This window comes from Lissotriton helveticus, chromosome 1_1 (assembly GCF_964261635.1).
Source record: "Lissotriton helveticus chromosome 1_1, aLisHel1.1, whole genome shotgun sequence".
Classification (NCBI taxonomy): Eukaryota; Metazoa; Chordata; class Amphibia; order Caudata; family Salamandridae; genus Lissotriton; species Lissotriton helveticus.
In genome coordinates this window covers 115,029,460-115,052,643 of record NC_136057.1, presented here as the reverse complement: position 1 = coordinate 115,052,643, position 23,184 = coordinate 115,029,460, and the positions used below count along the sequence as shown (strand labels likewise).

At 49.7% G+C, this 23,184-nt stretch overlaps 2 protein-coding genes across 2 annotated transcripts in view; both read left to right on the top strand.

Moving 5' to 3' along the window:
* The window catches only part of LOC144759390 (uncharacterized), a 577,744-nt gene that overhangs the window by 397,853 nt on the left and 156,707 nt on the right, over positions 1-23,184 (top strand). The gene's annotated exons all lie outside the window — the stretch shown is intronic.
* The window catches only part of LOC144763529 (uncharacterized), a 41,657-nt gene that overhangs the window by 754 nt on the left and 17,719 nt on the right, over positions 1-23,184 (top strand). The gene's annotated exons all lie outside the window — the stretch shown is intronic.

The following is a 23,184-nucleotide window of genomic DNA, read 5'->3' as shown; positions in this document are numbered from 1 at the left end:
CTCTGGGGCGCTGAGCTGGGCTCTTCTATCCGGGGGCCCCTGGGGCTGAGCTGGGCTCTTCTATCCAGGGCCCCTGGGGCTCAGCTAGGCTCTTCTATCAGGGGGCCCCTGGGGCTGAGCTCAGCTCTTCTATCCGGGGCCCCTGGGGCTGAGCTGGGCTCTTCTATCCAGGGCCCCTGGGGTTGAGCTGGGCTCTTCAATCCGGGGCCCCTGGGTGTGAGCTGGGTTCTTCTATCCAGGGGCCCCTGGGGCTGATGGGCTCTTCTATCCGAGGGCCACTGGGGCTGAGCTGGGGTCTTCTATCCAGGGGCCCCTAAGCTGGGCTCCTCTATACGGGGGCCCTGGGGCTGAGCTGGGCTCTTCTATTCGAGGGCCCCTGGGGCTGAGCTGGGCTCTTCTATCCGGAGGCCCCTGGGGCTCAACTGGGCTCTTCTATCCGGGGCCCCAGGGGCTGAGCTGGGCTCTTCTATCCAGGGGCCCCTGGAGGGGCTGAGCTGGGATCTTCCATCCAGGCCCCTGGGGAGGGCTGGGCTCTTCTATCCAGGGGCCACTGGGGCTGAGCTGGGCTCTGCTATCTGGTGGCACCTGGAGCTGAGCTGGGCTCTTTTATCCGGGGCCCCTGGGGCTGAGCTGGGCTCTTCTATCTGGGGGCCCTGGGGCTGAGCTGGGCTCTTCTATCCGGGCTGTTCTTGCCTTAGTACATCAGGTAGAACTGCCCATGACGGCGTGCCATGGGTAGTACGGTTGATACTTCATCTCATTCCTAGATCTAGGGCTGGTGCAGTCTTGTACTCATTTGTTCTTGCCTTAGTACATCGGGTAGTACCGCCCATGACGGCGTGCCATGGGTAGTACGGTTGATACTTCATCTCATTCCTAGATCTCGGGAGGGTGCAGCCTTGTACTCATTTGTTCTTGCCTTAGTACATCGGGTGTGCCACCAATGACGGTGTGCCATGGGTAGTACGATTGATACCTCATCTCATTCCTAGATCTAGGGAAGGTGCAGCCTTGTACTCGTTTGTTCTTGCCTTAGTACATCGGGTAGTACCGCCCATGACGGCGTGCCATGGGTAGTACGGTTGATACTTCATCTCATTCATAGATCTAGGGCTGGTGCAGCCTTGTACTCATTTGTTCTTGCCTTAGTACATCGGGTAGTACCGCCCATGACGGCGTGCCATGGGTAGTATGTTTGATACCTCATCTCATACCTAGATCTAGGGAGGGTGCAGCCTTGTACTCATTTGTACTTTTCTTTGTACATCAGGTAGTACCACCAATGAGGGTGTGCCTTGCGTAGCAGTGTAGATACTTTCCCAGGTGTTGTACGCCTCTGAAGATGGCACCATTCCAAGGGGACGTCTCATCACCACAATGCTGCTCCTCTGGTTGGTGTTGCAAGCGATCCAGAAGGCAGTTTTGTTGCTTTTTACGGGCACTTTGCCCGTAGTGGCGCTTATAGTCCGTGGACCGATTGCTTGTATGGAACCGTGTGTCTGTGGTACAGGTCCCACTCGACCCGCTCTGACTGCTTTGTTCTGCAATACATGTCTGAGTCACCTATATAGGACACTGTGTGTACCGAGCTAGTAAGGTATCAGGTGACCCCTCTTTAGGGAACCCAGTCGGGCATTCTGAGGTATGTGGGGGCTAAGTGACCAACAAACCAATCGTGTGAACTGGAAGGGTGAAAGGGTCCACCGGGTCGTGATATGTTTGGGGCTGAGTAGGAACGGCTGTATCTTTGTAGGAGTGGAAAGCGTAGTACCGGCATCTATAGGATCAAAGTTCACCCATGAATAAAACATTTCAAAGGCATACACTGCATGTGCATGTACAACAAATGTTACTGCCTCCCTGTGCTCAATGTTGCCTCTGTCTTCACAATGTTGTGTAACTTCTGCCCTGTAATTGACTCCGATCAAACCAGGAGATTCATGTTTAAAGAACCCTTTCAACTAACGAAAGATCCAATGTGCAAATACCACAGATTTGTTTAGATTAGTAGTTTTGTGCTGAAAAATTCCCCTAATTGTTCGCTCTGGAAAAAAAATCTACCTGAAATGTTTGTTAACTGCTCACATTGACCCCTTAAATGATGGACCCTCTCTCTCCCCTCCCCCACGTGCTGAGCACTTTCTTTTAACGTATTTTGGGTACTTTGTGATTAGGGTACATAACTTTTTTTCACGAAAGGTACCCATGGCAAATTTGGCACCCTCTTATGTCTAACATCCAGGGGATTGTAAAGGTACCCAGGGTTTTTGGATTCCCCTGGAGGGAACCCAGAAAATAGGCAAAATATAGCAAAATTTGTAATTTTTTGAAAAAATAGGGAAAAAGTGCTCCAGAGAAAACTGTTTTTTCCCTATAAATGACATCATTGTACATTTGCTGTGCTAAGGTCACCATCTTCCCAGCTTGTAGGGACAAAAACAGTTTTTTTACAACAGTTTTCGAGAATTAAACTTCATCATAGCATGACGATTTTTATATCAAAAGACCGAGAATGGCTAGTACACTATGTACAAGCATTTTCGTCATATTCGAGTGACGATTTCACCTCGAAATCGTCATTTTCGTCCTGAACCCTTTGGCTTCCATTTTGCGTATGGCAGCCATTTTGTGAGTTGCCCTCACATAGGCGGACGAATTAAGTCAAATTCGATTCCATAGGACACGTACACCTTAATTGACTTTCCTGTGACCTGGGCAAGTTGGAACCATTGCCCCAGGCCGAACCTGTTTGGTCAGTTCCTCTCCCAGTGGCCGAACGAGATAGCATCAAGGCACAACAGGCCATAAACCCTTTTCATCGCACACACACCCTGCCAAATCTTGCTCACACCTGTCCCTGCTCTTTTCTCTCTCACTTGCTTTATGAGGAGGAGGTGCCTGTTTTTATTGGGGGTACACCGATATCTGATGAGAATGTTGGGCCTTGCCGGGTAAATTGTTGTGGGCTGGACAAACTGAACTATGGGCTTGTCATCATGACTCTGCTTTTTCTTTGTAATGGGAACATGTGAATGGTATACTAAAATTCGAAGAATGTTTGCCTAAAGCACAATATTTCGTATAAAAAGAGAAGCCTGTTTGTAAATTTGAGCAGTCTCCTGAGAATATACATCCAGTGTTGTTGTACTTCTAGGACGCCTGTTACTTGGTTACATCCAATAAAATCGATCCTTGACTTCACCTAGAAGACTCTGAGTTTTTGTGGTCTAAATCAGGAAAGTACTCGAGGTCTTTGGGTGTGTTCCCTGACACCACTGGGTTACCGGTTCGGTACCGGTTCTGAAAAACCCAGTACCTCAGTTGGCGCCCAGCGTGGGGCGATACCAGCGGTACCGGTCCAGCCAGAGGTTCGTGAGTAGCTTCGTGTGAAAATTCCGGAGGAAGGCCAACCACTTCATCGACCCCTGCATGTCGACGTGGTCCGAAAGTCTTTGCTGCGAGGTTCCCCGCTTCCCGACGGCTACAAAGGACTGCTGCCCTGGCTGTCGCCCTGATTTGGACCCTTGAAGTTTGGTAGAGCGAAACGCTAAGACGAGTCTTCTGGTGACGTCATCGATATCTCAGTTAAGTATAAGTGGAGCGTCTCCCAGTCCTTAGTTGGTTCTTAGTTTTGGGTATCCCTTGGGATCTTTGTTTGGAACTTGCAAGTGCCAAAGCCGAAGGACTCGTGTATTCACGAGAAATATCGTAATCGATAATCCTTTGAAGTTTGGAGCTAGACTAGAGAGCGAAGATGCGTGGTCTTAGCAGACTTGGAAATTTGTTTTGTCTTGGTTGCCATAATAGGGACTCCCGATTGGAGGACTCGTGTCCGGTTCCTCCGATTGGAACTCCAACTTATGAATTGTATGTGAAACATGGAGTAGGCCCCATCACATACAATGAAGTGTGGATCAAATACACCAGAAAAGATGGTGTTTTAAAATGGCCCCAATACGGTAGCTTTGACACGGAAATCTTAGATAACCTTGAAGTTAAACTTTTTAAGAAGAAAGCCCGGCCGGCGATGTTTGACTCTTTCCGCCTATGGCGTAAGGAGGCCAAACAGAAGGAAATTAAATTAGCGAAGAAAAATAAGAGAGAAAGGGGTATTTCGAAAATGCAAGCTGCTATGCAGTATAAAGACAATGAAGAAGAACGGATGAGTGAGCAGTTGCACAGGCAACGTAAAATGATGATAGATAAATGTTATCCAGTTTTGCCGCCTCTTCAGCAAGATGCAGCAAAAGAGCTTGAAAAAGATCCGTTAATGGCGCATTTGTTACGTTCGCCACCCCCCTATGCGCAGAATGCTACAGCACCTCCGCAACCTTTAGCTGCGCAACCCGTGGTTGCATTGCCTCCTGCTCCTCCACAGCACCCACCAGCTACTCTTCAGCTGGCTCCTGCTCCTCCGGTGCAGCCTCCTCAAGGGCCACCGGCTTTTACATCTGCTCTTCCTTTACTCCCTACAACTTTGACTACTATATCGACTACCACTCCTGGTACTTCTCCTGACACTGCCTCTACATCTGCCTCGTCTCACTCTGCTTTCCCTCTTGTCTTTTCATCGACTTCTCCTTCTGTTCGTCAGAGAGTGGCTAGTACTGTTACTAGTATTCTATATCCTTTCTTTGGAGCGGCAAGTCCGGCTCCTGTCTCTGAGCATAAACAGTTGCGTAGTCAACAGCCTGATTCTAGGGAGAAAGAAACGTTAAATCATTTGGCACATAGATGGGTGACTGACCCGACAATATATGATCTAGGATCTGTTATGGATGTCTTCCATCAGTGGGAAGCATCAAAGCAGAGATACGTTTTTGAGAAAATGTGTGCTTTTCTGTGTGAAGATTTAGAGGAAAATGATTTGGACTCTAATCCTCCTGAGTTGAGCCATGTACGGTTCGAGTTTTCAAAAGGCGCAATTGTGGGTTCAGATGTTAGGAAAGCAGTTGCGACGTTGTTGTCGTTTAGGACTGAAGGTGTTTCTAAGTCGTTGTTTGAGTCTGGAAGACAATATCCCATGAGAGAAGTTCCCCCACAATAGAGAGAGGGTGACGCAAATGCTAATCCGGTTATTCTGCCACTCTTTCAGCGTGTGTGGGTACATGTTCCTTGGAAGCGAGCTGAAGTTTTGGCCCTTAAACAGACATTGCCTGATCCCCGTAAAAATCCCGCAGGGTATTACAAAGAGTTGTCACAGACTGCTGGGTCATGTATCATGAATTTAGCGGATATAGACATGTTGTTTGGGAACGTTGTTCCTCAGCCTTTATGGGGAAAGATTCGTCGTGCAGATCATGATCAGGAGTTAGGTGACTCATGGGCTAATATTGCTGCTGCAGATGCCCTACAAATTGGTGGTGCTAAACCTGAACCTTTAGTAGCAGATCTCCCTGGTAGGATCATTGATTATATGAAAACGATAATGCCTGCGATGCGTGTAAATTGGGATAAGTTGTCTGCGTGTAAGCAGAAGAAAGATGAAACGGTGTCTGATTTCTTCACCAGGTTTGAAGAAACGTTTGTCGACTACAGTGGTCAAGATATGAGCACAGAAGGTGGTCAGCGATTGTTCGTCGATAAATTTGTGCACAATCTGCTTCCAGAGTTGTGTAAGAAGTTGAAAGATTCAGAAAGTTCATGGGCAGTTTCCTCTTCAGCACAAATATTGGCTACTGCACAGTATTATGAAAATAGAGACAAAGACAAGAAAGATAGAGCAGAAAAGAAAACTAAAGAGTTGAAAACGTAGGTTTTGTTACAGCAAGCGTATCCGCCACATGGTGGCCAGAATAATGGTGGTCAGAATAACTATCAGAATAATTATCAGCAGCCTCAACAGTCTCAGAGGAACTCGCAAAGAGTCGAGTATACTCAACCACGTGTCCCTGTAGGCCCCAATCAGTGTTCATATTGCAAGGAAGAGGGTCATTTCAAGTATAGTTGCCCTGTCTTGTTACAGCGCGCAAATGGTGTTTCTGGCTCAAGAGGTCGAGGTGTTCAACAAGCACCTAGAGGTAGAGGACGTGGAAATTTCCCCCAGAACGCTCGTTCCCTTCCACCTCAAAATTCTATGAATACGTTTGATCAACAGAATAACGCATCTGGTAGGACAGCTCAGTACTATGCTGATGATTACTATGCAGAAGATGAGCATTGGGAAGGTAATGATTGCTAGGACAGCCATAGACAAAGAGAGGGAGTTGTTTCAGTTCCAGTAGATCAGAGTGGACCATACGTTGAGGTGATTACATCAGGTGTGTCAGAGCCTTTTCTGTTGGATACTGGTGCCACAAAGAGTTCTATAATGCACTCCAAACTCCCTGGCGCACCTTTGTCTGGCGAAACGAATGTATCAGTAGGTTTTTCTGGCGCCCCGGTTAGAAATCCGATTTCTGACCCTTTGTCTCTTTCTGTTGGTCCTTGTGAATTAGAAGCACCCCTTATTCTGACAACAGGTTGTGGTGAAAACTTGTTGGGATTGGATCTGTTAAAAAGATTGTATGCGACTTTGTATTGTTCTCCTTCGGGAGTACAACTTACACTGGGTAAGAAAGTGGTTTCTCCAATGTATTTGTCAAGGGATAAACTTCCAACAGAATTGTCGTTTCTTCCTGATATTCTTTGGGCTACTTGTCCTAATGATGTGGGTCTTTTGGAAATATCACCATATGTTGTAACATTGAAAGCCAACGTTAAAATGCCACGCATTCCCCGATATAAAATCTCTAGTGAAGGTGAAAAGCGTTGTTAGTGATGGTTTACAATCTGATTGAAAAAGATGTGATTGAAGAGACAAGAGGCAACGTTTGCAATAGTCCTGTTCTGCCTGTTTTGAAACGAACTGATCCCTCTCAGCCACCTGTGTACAGATTTGTGATTGATCTTAGAGAGGTGAATAAAATAGTTATGCCCCAATTTCCAGTTGTTCCTGACATTACTGCCCTATTGACTATGATTCCAGCTTCTGCAACCTGGTTTTCGGTGATTGACTTGAAGAATGCTTTCTTCAGTATCCCGATTGCTGAGGAGAGCAGGGATATTTTTGGCTTCAGTTTAGGAGGACGAAGCTTCCGCTTTAAACGCGCTCCCCAGGGCTACTGTGAAAGTCCATCAATATATAGTCAAGCTTTAAAAACACAGCTTGATACGATCGTTTTACCTGATGGTGCTACCCTTGTACAGTAAGTTGATGATTTGCTCGTCGCTGCAGATACTAAGGAAATATGTAAGAAAGCCACGTTGTCATTGTTGCGTCATCTGTGTGATTTGCATCACAAGGTGTCACTTTCCAAATTTCAATATTGTCGACAAGAAGTGACCTACTTAGGTCATCTCTTATCGAAGGAGGGAAGGAAACTGACCCCAGAAAGAATTCAGGCAATAGCGAAATTAAGTGTGCCAAGAACACAGAGAGAAGTGCGTGCTTTCTTGGGTATTACATCGTACTGTAGACAGTGGATACCAAATTTTTCGTTACTGGCCAAACCTTTGGTCGCATTAACGTGTAAAGATACACCCAATCCCGTTCCATGGTCTGAAGAGTGTCAGAAAAGTTTTTCTGAATCGCACACAGCAATATGTTCCGCTCCTGTGTTGGGTACCCCCAACTACAGTAAGCCCTTTACATTGTATGTTCATGAGAAAGAGGGTTGTGCATTGTCAGTGTTGACACAGTTGTTTGGAGACAAGCAGCGTCCATGTGCATATTTTTCGTCGACTTTGGATCCGGAAGCTAAAGCATTGCCAAGTTGTTTAAGAGCCACAGCGGCAGCAGCTGTTTCTATTCGACAGTCTGCTGGTCTAGTAATGAATAATATGCTAGTTGTGATGGTCCCACATGCAGTAGACACGTTGTTAAACAGAACCAAGACACAGCACTTAACTAGTGCTCGATTGTCAGGTTACGAATTAACATTGTTAGCAAGTCATGTGCACATAAAACAATGTAACTCTCTCAATCCAGCTACGTTGTTGCCAATTGTAGAGGAATTAGACGATTCAGAACAGCATGATTGTTTTCTTAGAACAGAAGAAGAAACGAAAGGGAGAGTAGACCTCCAGGATACTCCTCTTGCTGAATGTGATGGTACATTGTGGGTGGATGGTTCATGTTTCAAGCTCCAGAATGGTGATACGACTGCAGCATATGCTGTCACGACTTTGCATACAATTGTTGAAGCTGCACATATCCCACATAATTCAGCACAAGCAGCAGAATTGATTGCACTTACAAGAGCATGTGTGTTGTCAAAAGGAATGAAAGTGACCATCTACACCGACAGCCAGTATGCGTCGGGAGTGGCTCACAGTTTTGGACGATTGTGGAAATAACGTGGGTTCCTGACTTCGCATGGAGCTAAGATTCAGCATGGTCAGTTGGTGAATGAGCTTCTTGAATCACTGACCTTGCCTCTGCAAGTGCCGATTGTGAAATGTAGTGCTCACAAGAAGGTGACTGATGATGTTGGTCGTGGAAATGCATTTGCTGACGAAATCGCGAAAGAAACTGCAAGGAATGTGATGAGCCGAATGTATGTTGCAGGTCCTGCAAGATGGGTTGGTGATGTTGGAATGTGTGAAGACACGATAGAGAGTGTGAAGTCTATTCAAGCTGAGGCTACAGAGAAAGAGTTGAACATGTGGAGAGAAAGTACGGGTAGAATGGATGCAATTGGTTGTTGGGTTGAACTGTCAGAGCATCAGAGATGGTTGCTACCCGATGCGTATGTGCTTGCAGTGGTTACAATGGCTCATGGAATGGCTCACATCAGCGTGAAAGGGATTTGCAAGTTGTTGGCTCCAGTATGGCAAAATGCAGGAATTCCTAAGTGTGCAGAGAATGTGGTCAAGAATTGCATGGTGTTTCTGAAACACAATCCTGGTAGGGAAACCCCAACTCCAGCTGGTCATTTTGCGCCTCCTACGTATCCGTTTGAGGTTTTGCAGCTAGATTTCATCCACATGGAGAGGTGCAACAACTTAAAATACGTACTCGTTGTTGTTTGTGCCTTCTCAAGATGGGTGGAAGCATATCCCCTAAAGGACAATACTGCCTTGTCCACAGCGAAAGCCCTTGTGAAAGAATTCTTCCCCAGATTTGGAATGCCTAGAATGGTCTGGAGTGACAATGGGAGTGAATTTGTGGGTCGTGTGATGAAGAAAGTATTTGAAGGGCTAGGCATTCAGCAAAAGTTCCACGCTGCAAATCACCCCCAATCAGCTGGACTAGTAGAATGTTAAAATGGCACGCTTAAGTTAAAATTGGCCAAAATTCAAGCGAGCACTGGTCTTAAATGGCCTGATGCTCTACCCTTAGCACTCCTATCAACCAGAATGACTGTGCATTCGCGAGTGGGACTTAGTCCATATGAAATTGTTTTTGGCCGTCCGGCCAATATATGGGGAGTGCCAAGGCCCACAAAGTTCAGTGAAATCGAACACCCTGTTTTGCTTGATTATCTGTACGAATTGACGGCTAAATTGCGTGTTTTACACCAACAGGTGCATGATACACTGCCTCAAGTCTCTGAAGCTCCAGGACATCAGATCGACCCTGGATCCTGGGTGCTGGTCAAGAACTTTCAGCGAACAAAGAACGACCAGCCCAGGTGGACCGGCCCACACCTCGTCCTTCTTTCCACAAGATCAGCTGTTCGAGTGAAAGGGAAGAAAAACTGGATCCACGGGATCCACTGCAAACGGATCCCTTTGCCTCTGCCATATGACCGGTGGGTCCAGGAGGGTGTCGCTGACTCAGAGACTGAAACCGTGCAACGTTTTCTGCCTTTTAGTGATGCACGTGTAAAAGGAACAGTTACTGAACAAGAGAGTGATAAAATTTTGCAACCAGCTGTATCACCATCAGTTCGATTGGACACTACAGAACCTGAACTCCTTTTCCAAGATAATACAATACCAGGAAAACAACGTTATAATTTGAGGCCGAGACCTATGGACAAATAAATAAAATTTTCCTTTTTGCTATTTTTGAAAGTGCAGCTCTCCCATCTGAGAAACTTGCTTATTTTTGTTTTTCGAACCGCCATCCGGGTTCCGCTGCTAGGGCCGTGATTGCCCAAAGTCTTTGGGGTGCAGCTGACGAAGTTCGGTCGACAGTTCTGGTTGGTCCAAGGGAGTTGCCCTAGACTGACAGAAGCATTCCTTAGCAGAAACAACCTCCCATCGCGGGCAGCACTTTAGAGAGGATGGAGTTTTTCGAGATGGAGAGACCTGCCAAGGAAATGAACTTTAAACACAGAATATGTAAAATGATGACAAAGAAAAGCTTTTTGATATTGTGCATTTTCATGTTATTTAGTGTGATGATATTTTTATTAGGATATGTTTTATTCTCTTTTCAAGTGACATTTGCACCCACTACATCGCCCATACCTCCTCCTTCTACTGTTTCCCCTCATTCTTTTCAACCCCTTCCTGAACATGAATCAGCTAGGAGATTAGAGTTTATTAATAACTCCTTTGTTCAGCTCTTGCACCAACACCAACTTGTAATGAACACAACTAACTGTTGGGTGTGTGGTCTTATGCCTCACACAACGGATAAAGGTATCCCTTATCTGGTCCTGCCTTTCAGCCATAATGGTTCTGTGTGGGCATACAGAACAATGTTCATCTATGCTCGTGAAGTCCATCCCCTACGTTCTGTAAAAGACAATCCTAGGAATAGTGCTCTGGTTAAGGGTATAGTCGACATGATTAAGGAAGATATTTCTTATGAAACTACCCCCGAAGATAAGACACTTGCATATATAGGATGGAATGTGACCGGTTATGGAGCTACTCTGAGTGAGAAACAGCAAGCTAAGAGATCGTCCCCGATTTGGATTGTACCCCATCAGGGTCACCTGTGTCTGCAAGGTACTGGCAAGAATCCCAGAGCTCAGTTAGGGAAAAGTGTCTGTACGGAAACGTATGTTTTTGGGTCTCAGACTTCCCCAGCGTTTTTAGCAGCTAAGGGTACCTATTTGATTTGCCATGATAGAGCCTATACATGGTTGCCCCCTGACTTTTCGGGCTCATGTTTTGATTCGTTCCTGTTGCCTCGCACCTACACAGCAGCGGCAGATTACCACAAGACAAGGATAGTTAGAGGTTTCTTGAGTAAAGAAGACACTGCAGGTCAAGAATTTGGGGACTTCGCAAAGGGTTTTCTGCCGTTCTGGGGACCCATTGTTAACAGCAGGAACATAAGGCAGTTGACAAGGGTGGTTGAGTCCACCGTAATTGAAACTGCTGGTGCCCTTAGTAACTTGACTGCTGAGCTCCAGTCGGATCGTCTTATGACCCTTCAGAACAGGGTCGCTTTAGATGTCATACTTGCAGACCGAGGTGGGGTATGTAAATTGATCCAATCGAGTTGCTGTGTTTTCATTCCAGATAACGCTCCAACAGTGTACCAGGTCATCTCCAAACTGCATAAGATTTCCAAATCTATTCATGTGGATAAAGGAGATTGGTCGTTAATGGGATGGTTCTGGGAACTGATATCCGGCTGGGGATGGAAAATTCTGATGGTCATTGGGATAGTCTTAGCCATTCTTTTCCTGTTCTGTCTGTGCGTGCAGTGTGCTCCTGCAATATGTGGCCTCTGTGCCACATCATGTGTAAGGAAACCTGCATCAAGAGACGAGCTAAGTACTAGGATGATGCTACAGCAGCATCTCAATGACTTTAGGAATATAGACCTGGACTCAGATTAGCATGAGATTAGGTTAAATTGCCTATGTAAGGGCAAAAGGAGGGTTTGTAGTTCTGAAAATTCTGGACTCGAGAATTAAACTTCATCGTAGCATGGCGATTTTTATATCAAAAGACCGAGAATGGCTAGTACACTATGTACAAGCATTTTCATCATATTCGAGTGACGATTTCACCTCGAAATCGTCATTTTCGTCCTGAACCCTTTGGCTTCCATTTTGTGTATGGCAGCCATTTTGTGAGTTGCCCTCACATAGGCAGACGAATTAAGTCAAATTCGATTCCATAGGACACGTACACCTTAATTGACTTTCCTGTGACCTGGGCAAGTTGGAACCATTGCCCCAGGCCGAACCTGTTTGGTCAGTTCCTCTCCCAGTGGCCGAACGAGATAGCATCAAGGCACAACAGGCCATAAACCCTTTTCATCGCACACACACCCTGCCAAATCTTGCTCACACCTGTCCCTCCTCTTTTCTCTCTCACTTGCTTTATGAGGAGGAGGTGCCCGTTTTTATTGGCCTGACTTTGTAAGTTTGAGCAGTCTCCTGAGAATATACATCCTGTGTTGTTGTACTTCTAGGACGCCTGTTACTTGGTTGCATCCAATAAAATCGATCCTTGACTTCACCTAGAAGACTGAGTTTCTGTGGTCTAAATCAGGAAAGTACTCTAGGTCTTTGGGTGTGTTCCCTGACACCACTGGGTTACCGGTTCGGTACCGGTTCTGAAAAACCCAGTACCTCAGGCTCAGCTAGGCTCTTCTATCCGGGGGCCCCTGGGGCTGAGCTCGGATCTTCTATCCGGGGCTCCTGGGGCTGAGCTGGGCTCTTCTATCCAGGGCCCCTGGGATTGAGCTGGGCTCTTCTATCCGGTGCCCCTGGGTGTGAGCTGGGTTTTTCTATCCAGGGGGCCCTGGGGTTGAGCTGGTCTCTTCTATCTGAGGGCCCCTGGGGCTGAGCTGGGCTCTTCTATCCGGGGGCCCCTAAGCTGGGCTCCTCTATACAGGGGCCCTGGGGCTAAGCTGGGCTCTTCTATCCGAGGGCCCCTGGGGCTCAGCTGGGCTCTTCTATCCGGGGCCCCAGGGGCTGAGCTGGGCTCTTCTATCCAGGGGCCCCTGGAGGGGCTGAGCTGGGCTCTTCCATCCGGGCGCCCCTGGGGAGGGCTGGGCTCTTCTATCCAGGGGCCCCTGGGGCTGAGCTGGGCTCTTCTATCCGGTGGCACCTGAAGCTGAGCTGGGCTCTTTTATCCGGGGCCCCTCGGGCTGAGCTGGGCTCTTCTATCTGGGGGCCCTGGTGCTGAGCTGGGCTCTTCTATCCGGGCTATTCTTGCCTTAGTACATCATGTAGAACTGTCCATGACGGCGTGCCATGGGTAGTACGGTTGATACTTCATCTCATTCCTAGATCTAGGGCTGGTGCAGTCTTGTACTCATTTGTTCTTGCCTTAGTACATCGGGTAGTACCGCTCATGACAGCGTGCCATGGGTAGTACGGTTGATACTTCATCTCATTCCTAGATCTCGGGAGGGTGCAGCCTTGTACTCATTTGTTCGTGCCTTAGTACATCGGGTGTACCACAAATGACGGCGTGCCATGGGTAGTACGATTGATACCTCATCTCATTCCTAGATGTAGGGAGGGTGCAGCCTTGTACTCGTTTGTTCTTGCCTTAGTACATCGGGTAGTACCGCCCATGACGGCGTGCCATGGGTAGTACGTTTGATACCTCATCTCATACCTAGATCTAGGGAGGGTGCAGCCTTGTACTCATTTGTACTTTTCTTTGTACATCAGGTAGTACCACCAATGAGGGTGTGCCTTGCGTAGCAGTGTAGATACTTTCCCAGGTGTTGTACGCCTCTGAAGATGGCACCATTCCAAGGGGACGTCTCATCGCCACAATGCTGCTCCTCTGGTTGGTGTTGCAAGCGATCCAGAAGGCAGTTTTGTTGCTTTTTACGGGCACTTTGCCCGTAGTGGCGCTTATAGTCCGTGGACCGATTGCTTGTATGGAACCGTGTTTCTGTGGTACAGGTCCCACTCGACCCGCTCTGACTGCTTTGTTCTGCAATACATACTGTCTGAGTCACCTATATAGGACACTGTGTGTACCGAGCCAGTACGGTATCAGGTGACCCCTCTTTAGGGAACCCAGTCGGGCATTCTGAGGTGTGTGGGGGCTAAGTGACCAACAAACCAATCTTGTGAACTGGAAGGGTGAAAGGGTCCACATTGACCCCTTAAATGATGGACCCTCTCTCTCCCCTCCCCCACGTGCTGAGCACTTTCTTTTAACGTATTTTGGGTAGTTTTTAATTAGGGTACATAACTTTTTTTCACAAAAGGTACCCATGGCAAATTTGGCACCCTCTTATGTCTAACATCCAGGGGATTGTAAAGGTACCCAGGGGTTTTGGATTCCCCTGGAGGGGACCCAGAACATAGGCAAAATATAGCAACATTTTACATTTTTTGAAAAAATAGGGAAAAAGTGCTCCAGAGAAAACAGTTTTTTTCCTATAAATGACATCATCGTACATTTGCTGTGCTAAGGTCACCATCTTCCCAGCTTGTAGGGACAAAAACAGTTTTTTTACAACAGTTTTAGCCCATTTTGCCTATTTTTTGTGCTCTCAACTTTCTTCCAGTTTTTGGTGTAATCCACTGTGAAACCCGGAGGGGATCCAGGAAAGCTGCAGATTTATGAAAGTAGACACAACTCAGAATTCAGAAAGGGGTCATATGTGTACATCCCTCAAGATTTTCCCAAATATGCTGACTGTTGAAATAACGAAATATTGAAAATGAGTAGGACAAAAATGCCATTTGTGACAACATTTTCATCTGTGAATTTCTGTCACAATGGCCAATTTACAAAACTGTTATTTGTACATCTCTAAATGTGAGGGTCCCCATACTAGAATATGATTCAGAGGACGAGTCTGGCTGAGGTGTTCTGGTTTGTCTGGAGTTTGTGTAGCAGGGTTTTGTTGATTCCGGCATCGAGGGTGTTGCCGTAGTCCAGTCTGCTCATTATGAGTGCATGGGTGACGGTCTTTCTGCATTCTGTGAGGATCCACTTTAAGGTCTTGCAGAGGATGTGGAGGGAGTTGAAGCATTTGGAGGCGATTGCGTTGACCGGGCGGGTTAAGGTTTGCTGTCTATGACGATCCTGAGATTCTTGGCTTGGGTGGTGAGGGTAGATGTTCGTCCTATCTTTATTAGCCACCAGGTGGAGTCCCACGCTGACGTTCTTTTCCCAAAGATCACGGTTTAAGTCTATCAGTGTTTTAGACAGTTGATCTTCATCCAGTGGGCAATTCCAATCAAACAGGAATAAAACTTCATCCGGGTTCTGGGCGTCTTGGCCATGAGAGACAGTTGTGTGTCAGGATAGGAGAGGACGTTGATGTTATGAGAGTGAATGATTCTAGCTAAAGGGATCATGAATGCAATGAAGGTGGTCGGGCTCCGGGAAGATCTGCGTGGAACTCAGCAGACAAGGTCACCGGCATGCAACGTGTACGGTGACAGGATGACTGACTTGGTTCTTCCAGTCAGGAAGAAGCAGATCCATCAGAGTGCGTCTCGTTGGATTCTGATCTCCTGGAGGCGTTGGATAAGGATGGGGTGGGAGACTGTCTCAAGCTCTACAGAGAGGACCAGGAGAATGAGATCACCATGTCTCTTGTGTCCAGAGTCATGCGGATGTCATCCATGGCTGGGATGTGGACAGTTTCCAAGCTGTGGTTGGGGCTCAAACCAGACTGAGTGGTTTTGAGGAGCTGGTGGTCCTTGAGGTATTCAACAAAGTGTCTGTTGACCATTTTCTCTAGGATGTAAACCGGGAATGGTAGCAGGGAGATCGGCCTTTGCCTGGCGAGCGTTAAAGGGTTTGAGGGGGTTTCTTCAGCAGTGGGAGGACAGTGGTGTCTTTCTCTCAATCAGTTCTTCCTTGGGGTCTATAGTAACATTGAGAGATCCACCCCCAGGCACCACCAACTCTGAATGCTCTATTAGCGCAGAGTATTGGAGTGGCCAGGCAGGGGAAAGGGGTTTAGGAGATAGGAACTGCGAGGAGCGAGATTTAAAAAAGAAAGCATACATAATATTCACATGGAACCTAAGTTTTGAGTTCCCCGTAAAACTTCCCCCGCTTTTGAAGGATTAGGTTTTTTACCCTGTTTCGTGAACTTACAAGAACTCTCTCTCTATTCTGCTTTTTTGAGGGTTTCTGTTTCTATACTGGCTCACTTAAAATTAGGCTGCAAGATAAAGGGGATCAGGTGAAGCCACTTGATCAACGCTTACCTTTTAACACCTTAGCTACACCCGATTCTAGACACTGCTACAAGGATACATTCCCTAAAGAGTTTCATTAAACATTTCTCTCCCTCTCCTTCAATAGTTCGACGCCCCAGGTTAAGTCATCTGGCTGTGAAAGTAAGTTAGATGAACTGAACAATAATATTGATGAATCATGTTCTTTATTCTTCAGCCAAACTGGTTTGTCTCTATGGAGCTGCCTTTCCTGGAATTGTTTCAACTACTAATGGTCTTGACTGGTAGCGCAAGAAATCAGGTTACATTTAGTCTATTCCTTCGAGTTAGAACCAAAATTATGATGAGACTTGAAACGCTAAAAAGTTCGGCCAACTCAGCCCTTACAAGGGGTTTTACTCTCTTCCAAGTGGAGGCCGGACTCAACCCCTACCAGGGGTTTCACTCTCTCCCGAGTGGATGCCGGACTCAGCCCTTACCAGGGGTTTCACTCTTTCCCGAGTGGAGGCCAGACTCAGCCCTTACCAGGGGTTTCACTCTTTCCCGAGTGGAGGCCGGACTCAGCCCTTACCAGGGGTTTCACTCTTTCCCGAGTGGAGGCCGGACTCAGCCCTTACCAGGGGTTTCACTCTCTCCCAATTGGAGGCCGGACTCAGCCTTTACGCGAGAGTGGGGTTTTGGGTGCTGCTGGTGTGGAGGCGGTGAGTGTTGGGTGTGGGTAGGTGCATGAGAATTTGTAGGAAGCGCAAGAGAACGCTCCCTCGATGTTGTGTGGAGCAGTGAGGCACCAGCATGTGGAAGGGTGGCTGGGATTGAAGGCGCGGAGGGTCGCAGTAGGTAGTAGTGGGAGTGGAGGGACCAGGGTTCCTGTCCCTGGGCATCGTCCATGCATGGATGGGCGCAGACTGGCTTGCCTTTGGCATGCCTTCAGGGCATATGGCCATGTCTGAACTGGGGTGGCGGAGTGAGCTAAAGAATGATGTTGGATTAAACCCAGATCAGTTGACTGGGGGTGAGTGCTTGCACTGTTCAACACTCCCTCCATCATCCCCTTTGGTATCGCTTTGTTGGCCCTAAGTTGGCAGGGTATGCCCAGACGTGAGTCCCGTGCTCACTTTGCCACTGAATTCAAGCTAGCCTGGCTGATGACGGCTGATTAACCACAAACCGGTCCTTGGATGCTTGCTTCCGGTCCAGGGAAGACATGGCTTGTCAGTTCGGGCTGGACTGTTCCCATGAAGCACAGGGTCAGACTGATTTGCGTATGGCCATGTCTGAACTGGGGTGGCTTAGTGAGCTAAAGAATGATGATGGACAATGGGCAGAGGGATAAGATCCCCTCCCCCTTTAACCCCTACCGCGCTACCGCGTTTTCCCGCTGTGCGCTGGAATTAAAAAAATGGCTTGATCGTGACAAAACCAGCTCGTCATCCGCGCAGCACAGGTAACGCTGATGACGAGCTGGCTTTGTCATCAGCGCCGAAGGGGTTAAACTTATATTAAGGAAAGAAACCAGTGGCTGTCTGTGGCATCAGTTGCATGACAGCTACTGCAAGACAGTCCGGCTCAAGCCCATCTTTAGTGTTTTTAAAGCATGGAGTGCTTCACGGAGAGCATGTGGCATTGGTAGATTATCATTCCAGACACCCGTAAATAATAATTTTACACTCCAAGAAGTATTGTATGGGAAATGAAAGAGAGCGGGAGTAAAAAGAATTGGCTGTTTCTTTTCCCCCACTGGTCTTCGATCCTTCGAAGAACTGAAAGAAGATTTTTCTTTGTATTGGTAGGAATTTTAAACATTTCTTCAAATTAGAGCTCTTCTTGAACGGAAAGGAGGGGGACAGGCTAAATTTGGGAAAGTTTAAATTATTGAAAGGATAATCCAAAATAAAGTAAGCAGCCCTCTCAGATGATATGGACAAACTTCCCGAAAATGAAAGGTGAAGGTAGGAGTGTCCGACGAGACATTTTTTATGCTCATGAGTTATTGCATTCGGTTTTGATATCTGCTAGGTTACAGGCACAATTTTATAAAATGTGTTTCTTTTTGTATGATACACCTGACAAAATCTCGAAATGGGGTTGAGGGAAGGGAACATGTTGTCCTCGCTGTGCACTCTGTAATGCAGAGAGTGTTCATATTGTTGCATCATGTCAGGTTTTGCAGAAATTTTATAAAGATATCACAAAGTTTTTATCAGAAGTGTTAAAAACTGAAATAACACATAGGGACTGATTCTGATGCGGGTTGGAAAGCATTCCCACCCAGGGCCTGATTCTGAGGCGGGTTGGAAAGCATTCCCACCCAGGGGCTGATTCTGATGCGGTTAGGAAGGCCTCCTAATGACATTTGCTCCTTCCAAAAAGTATCGGGAGCGACCCAGTGCCCAATTATAACGCGGTTAGGAACATGTGCTCCCATTGAAGTCAATGGGAGTCCAACTAAATCGTATCTGGAGGCATCCGGATGCATCGTACTTGGTCGGTCGGACTTTCCCGATCCGAGTGGGTCGGAAACCATTTCCAACCCGATTTGGTCAGGAAGCATTTCCAACCCGCATCAGAATCAGCCCCTGAGTGTGTAATCCTGCTCGGGACTTTTGAGACTAATCAGCGTAGGGCAGGGCATGAACTGATTTTTATTTCTATGGCGGTTTTACGAATATGTATTGCGGCTGCCTGGGTGGATGCTAATGCAGTGACTTTTCAACAATGACTTGGTAGGTAGTTAGCAATGTCTAGAAACAGCCATATATAGGCGAAAAGGGAGGAATCAGCATAAAAAAGGTATGAAAATATGGGACCCTGTCCGTGTCTGGATTCAAATTCAAAGTGGAGAATGAAGATGGAGTAAGAATTTGCACTTTCTTGAATCTGCACAAATCACATTAGGAGAAATCTTTTTTCCAGGATTATTTTAGTCTTTTGTAGTAAATTGTATTGTAATTCGAAATTTGAGATGGAAGCAGTTTATTGCCTTACATGAAATAATGTAAAGAACTTTGGGAAGTAGGTGATGTATTAACTCTTACTCCTGTCTGCGTAGGCGAAGGGTGGGGTGAAAAATGCAAAATGATTATAGATTATAGATTCACCTGGTCAAGTGACGCTATTCGATACATTAAAGGGGCTGAAAGATGGAAATGGATCAGGACATTCCCTTCATTTCCCTCATTCTGAGGATGAACACCTGCCTCGTGTGTAGCGCCTCGATTCTGGGGAGTGGGATTAAAGCGCCTCGGTCCGAGCCACAGTCCTGCCCCCGGGGGGCGCCTCTGGGCAGGTCCAGGGAAGCAGTGTCTCTCTTCGGGGCCTGTGCATAGCGCCCCGAGGCTCAGGGCGGAGTCAGAGGCTCTGTCCTTAATGAGAATCCTTCACCGAGAGGCCTGTCCAGAGGAGGGACAGAGAAGGAGACGCCTGTCCAGAGGTGCAGAGGAGGAGAGGCCTGTCCAGAGGAGCGGCAGAGGAGGTAAGGCTTGTCTAGGGGTGCAGAGGGGGTAAGGCCTGTCCAGGGGAGGAGAGGAGGAGAGGCCTGTCCAGGGGAGCACAGGAGGTGAGGCCTGTCCAGAGTAGGGGCAGAGGAGGTGAGGCCTGTCTAGGGGTGCAGAGGGGGTGAGGCCTGTCCAGGGGAGCAGTGTCTCTCTTTGGGGCCTGTGCATAGCACCCCGAGGCTCAGGGCGGAGTCAGAGGCGCTGTATGGGGTGGAATGAACTCTGGGCTCCTCTGTCCTTAATGAGAATCCTTCACAAAGAGGCCTGTCAAAAGGAGGGGCAGAGGAGGAGAGGCCTGTCCAGAGGAGGAGAGGAGGAGAGGCCTGTCCAGGGAGGCAGAGAAGTAGAGGCCTGTCCAGGGGTGCAGAGGAGGTGAGGCCTGTCCAGGAGTGCAGAGGAGTAGAGGCCTGTCCAGGAGTGCAGAGGAGTAGAGGCCTGTCCAGGGGTGCAGAAGAGGTGAGGCCTGTCCAGGGGTGCGAAGGAGGCAAGGCCTGTCCAGGGGTACAGAGGTGAGGCCTGTCCAGGGGTGCAGAGGAGGAGAGGATTGTCCAGGGGTGCAGAGGAGGAGAGGCCTGTCCAGGGGTGCAGAGGAGGTGAGGCCTATCCAGGGGTGCAGAGGAGGAGGTGAGGTCTGTCCAGAGGTGCAGAGGAGGAGAGGCCTGTCCAGGGGAGGGGTAGAGGAGGTGAGGCCTGTCCAGAGGAGTGGTAGAGGAGGTGAGGCCTGTCCAGGGGTGCAGAGGAGGAGAGCCCTGTCCAGGGGAGGGGCAGAGGAGGAGATGCCTGTCCAGAGAAGGGGCAGAGGAGGAGGTGAGGCCTGTCCAGGGGTACAGAGGAGGAGAGGCATGTCCAGAGGAGGGGTAGAGGAGGTGTAGCCTGTCTAGAGGTGCAGTGGAGGTGAGGCCTGTGCAGGGGTGTAGAGGAGCTGAGGTCTGTCCAGGGGTGCAGAGGAGGAGAGGCCAGTCCAGGGGTGCAGAGGAGATGAGGCCTGTCCAGGGGTGCAGAGGAGGAGAGGCCTGTCCAGGGGTGCATAGGGGGAGAGGTCTGTCCAGGGTTGCAGAGGAGGAGAGGCCTTTCCAGGGGTGCAGAGGAGGAGAGCCCTGTCCTGGGGTAGAGAGGAGGAGAGGTCTGTCCAGGGGTGCAGAGGAGGAAAGGCCTGTCCAGAGTTGCAGAGGAGCTGAGACCTGTCATGGGGTGCAGAGGAGGAGAGGCCTGTCCAGAGGAGGAGAGGAAGAGAGGCCTGGGTTGCACAGGAGGAGAGGCCTGTCCAGAGGAGGGGCAGAAGAGGAGAGGCCTATCCAGGGGTGCAGAGGAGGTAAGGCCTGTCCAGGGGTGCAGCGAGGTGAGGCCTGTCTAGGGGTGCAGAGGAGGTGAGGGCTGTCCAGGGGTGCAGAGGAGCTGTGGCCTGTCCATGGAGGTGCAGAGGAGGTGAGGGCTGTCGAGGGGTGCAGAGGAGTTGAGGCCTGTCCAGGGGTGCAGAGGAGGTGAGGCCTGTCCAGGAGGTGCAGAGAAGGTGAGGCCTCTCTAGAGATGCAGAGGAGGATAGGCCTGTCCAGGGGTGCAGAGGAGGAGAGGCCTGTCCAAGGGTGCAGAGGGGGTGCAGAGGAGGAGAGGCTGTCCAAGGGTGCAGAGGAGGAGAGGTCTGTCCAGGGGTGCAGAGGAGGAGAGGCCTGTCCAGAGGTTCAGATGAGGTGAGACCTGTCCAGGGGTGCAGAGGAGGTGAGGCCTGTCATGGGATGCAAAAGAGGAGAGGCCTGTCCAGAGGTGCAGAGGAGGTGAGGCCAGTCCAGGGGTGCAGAGGATGAGAGGCCTGTCCAGGGGTGCAGAGGGGGGCCGAGGATGTGAGGCCTGTCCAGGGGTGCAGAGGGGGTACAGAGGAGGAGAGGCCTGTCCTAGGGTGCAGAGGAGGAGAGGCCTGTCCAGGGGTACAGAGGAGGAGAGGTTTGTCCAGGGGGTGCCGAGGAGGATAGGCCTGTCCAGGGGTACAGAGGAGGAGAGGCCTGTCCAGATTTGCAGGGGAGCTGAGACCTGTCCAGGGGTGCAGAGGTGAAGAGGCCTGTCCAGAGGAGGAGAGGAAGAGAGGCCTGGGGTACACAGGAGGAGAGGCCTGTCCAGAGTAGGGGCAGAGGAGGAGAGGCCTATCCAGGGGTGCAGAGGAAGTGAGGCCTGTCCAGGGGTGCAGCGAGGTGAGGCCTGTCTAGGGGTGCAGATGAGGTGTGGCCTGTCCATGGAGGTGCAGAGGAGGTGAGGGCTGTCCAGGGGTGCAGAGGAGGTGAGGCCTGTCCAGGGGTGCAGAGGAGGTGAGGCCTGTCCAGGGGGTGCAGAGAAGAGGAGGCCTCTCAAGAGATGCAGAGGAGGATAGGCCTGTCCAGGGGTGCCTAGGAGGAGAGGCCTGTCCAGGGAGAGCAGAGGAGGAGAGGCCTGTCCAGGGGTGCAGAGGAGGAGAGGCTGTCCAAGGGTGCAGAGGAGGAGAGGTCTGTCCAGGGGTGCAGAGGAGGAGAGGCCTGTTAAGAGGTTCAGATAAGGTGAGACCTGTCCAGGGGTGCAGAGGAGGTGAGGCCTGTCCGGGGATGCAAAAGAGGTGAGGCCTGTCCAGGGGTGCAGAGGGGGTGCAGAGGAGGAGAGGCATGTCCAGGGATGCAGAGTGGGTGCAGAGGAGGTGAGGCCTGTCCAGGGGTGCAAAGGAGGAGAGACCTGTCCAGCGGGTGCAGAGAAGAGGAGGCCTCTCAAGAGATGCAGAGGAGGATAGGCCTGTCCAGGGGTGCATAGGAGGAGAGGCCTGTCCAGGGAGATCAGAGGAGGAGAGGCCTGTCCAGGGAGAGCAGAGGAGGAGAGGCCTGTCCAGGTGTGCAGAGGGGGTGAGGCCTGTCCAGGGATGCAAAAGAGGAGAGGCCTGTCCAGGGGTGCAGAGGAGGTGAGGCCCGTCCAAGGGTGCAGAGGAGGTAAGGCCTGTCCAGGGGGTGTAGAGAAGAGGAGGCCTCTCAAGAGATGCAGAGGATGATAGGCCTGTCCAGGGGTGCGTAGGAGGAGAGGCCTGTCCAGGGAGAGCAGAGGAGGAGAGGCCTGTCCAGAGGTGCAGAGGAGGTGAGGCCTGTCCAGGGGGAGCAGAGGAGGAGAGGCCTTTCAAGGGGTGCAGAGGATTAGAGGCCTGTCCAGGGGTGCAAAGGGGGTGCAGAGGAGGTGAGGCCTGTCCAGGGGTGCAGAGGGGGGCAGAGGAGGAGAGGCCTGTCCAAGGGTGCAGAGGAGGAGAGGCATGCCCAGGGATGCAGAGTGGGTGCAGAGGAGGAGAGACCTGTCCAGGGGTGCAGAAGAGATGAGGCCTGTACAGGGGTGCAGAGGAGGTGAGGCCTGCCCAGGGGTGCAGCGGAGGTGAGGCCTGTCCAGGGGAGCAGTGTCTCTCTTTGGGGCCTGTGCATAGCGCCCGAGTCTCAGGGTAGAGTCAGAGGCGCTGCATGGGGTGGAATGAACTCTAGGCTCCTCTGTCCTTAATGAGAATCCTTCAGCGAAAGCCTGTCCAGGGGTGCAGTGGAGGAGAGGCCTGTCCAGGGGTGCAGAGGAGGTGAGGCTTGTCCAGGGGTGTAAAGGAGGTGATGCCTGTCCAAGGGTGCAAAGGAGGAGAGGCCTGTCCAGGGGTGCAGAGGGGGTGCAGAGGAGGTGTGGCCTGTCCAGGGGTGCAGAGGAGGAGA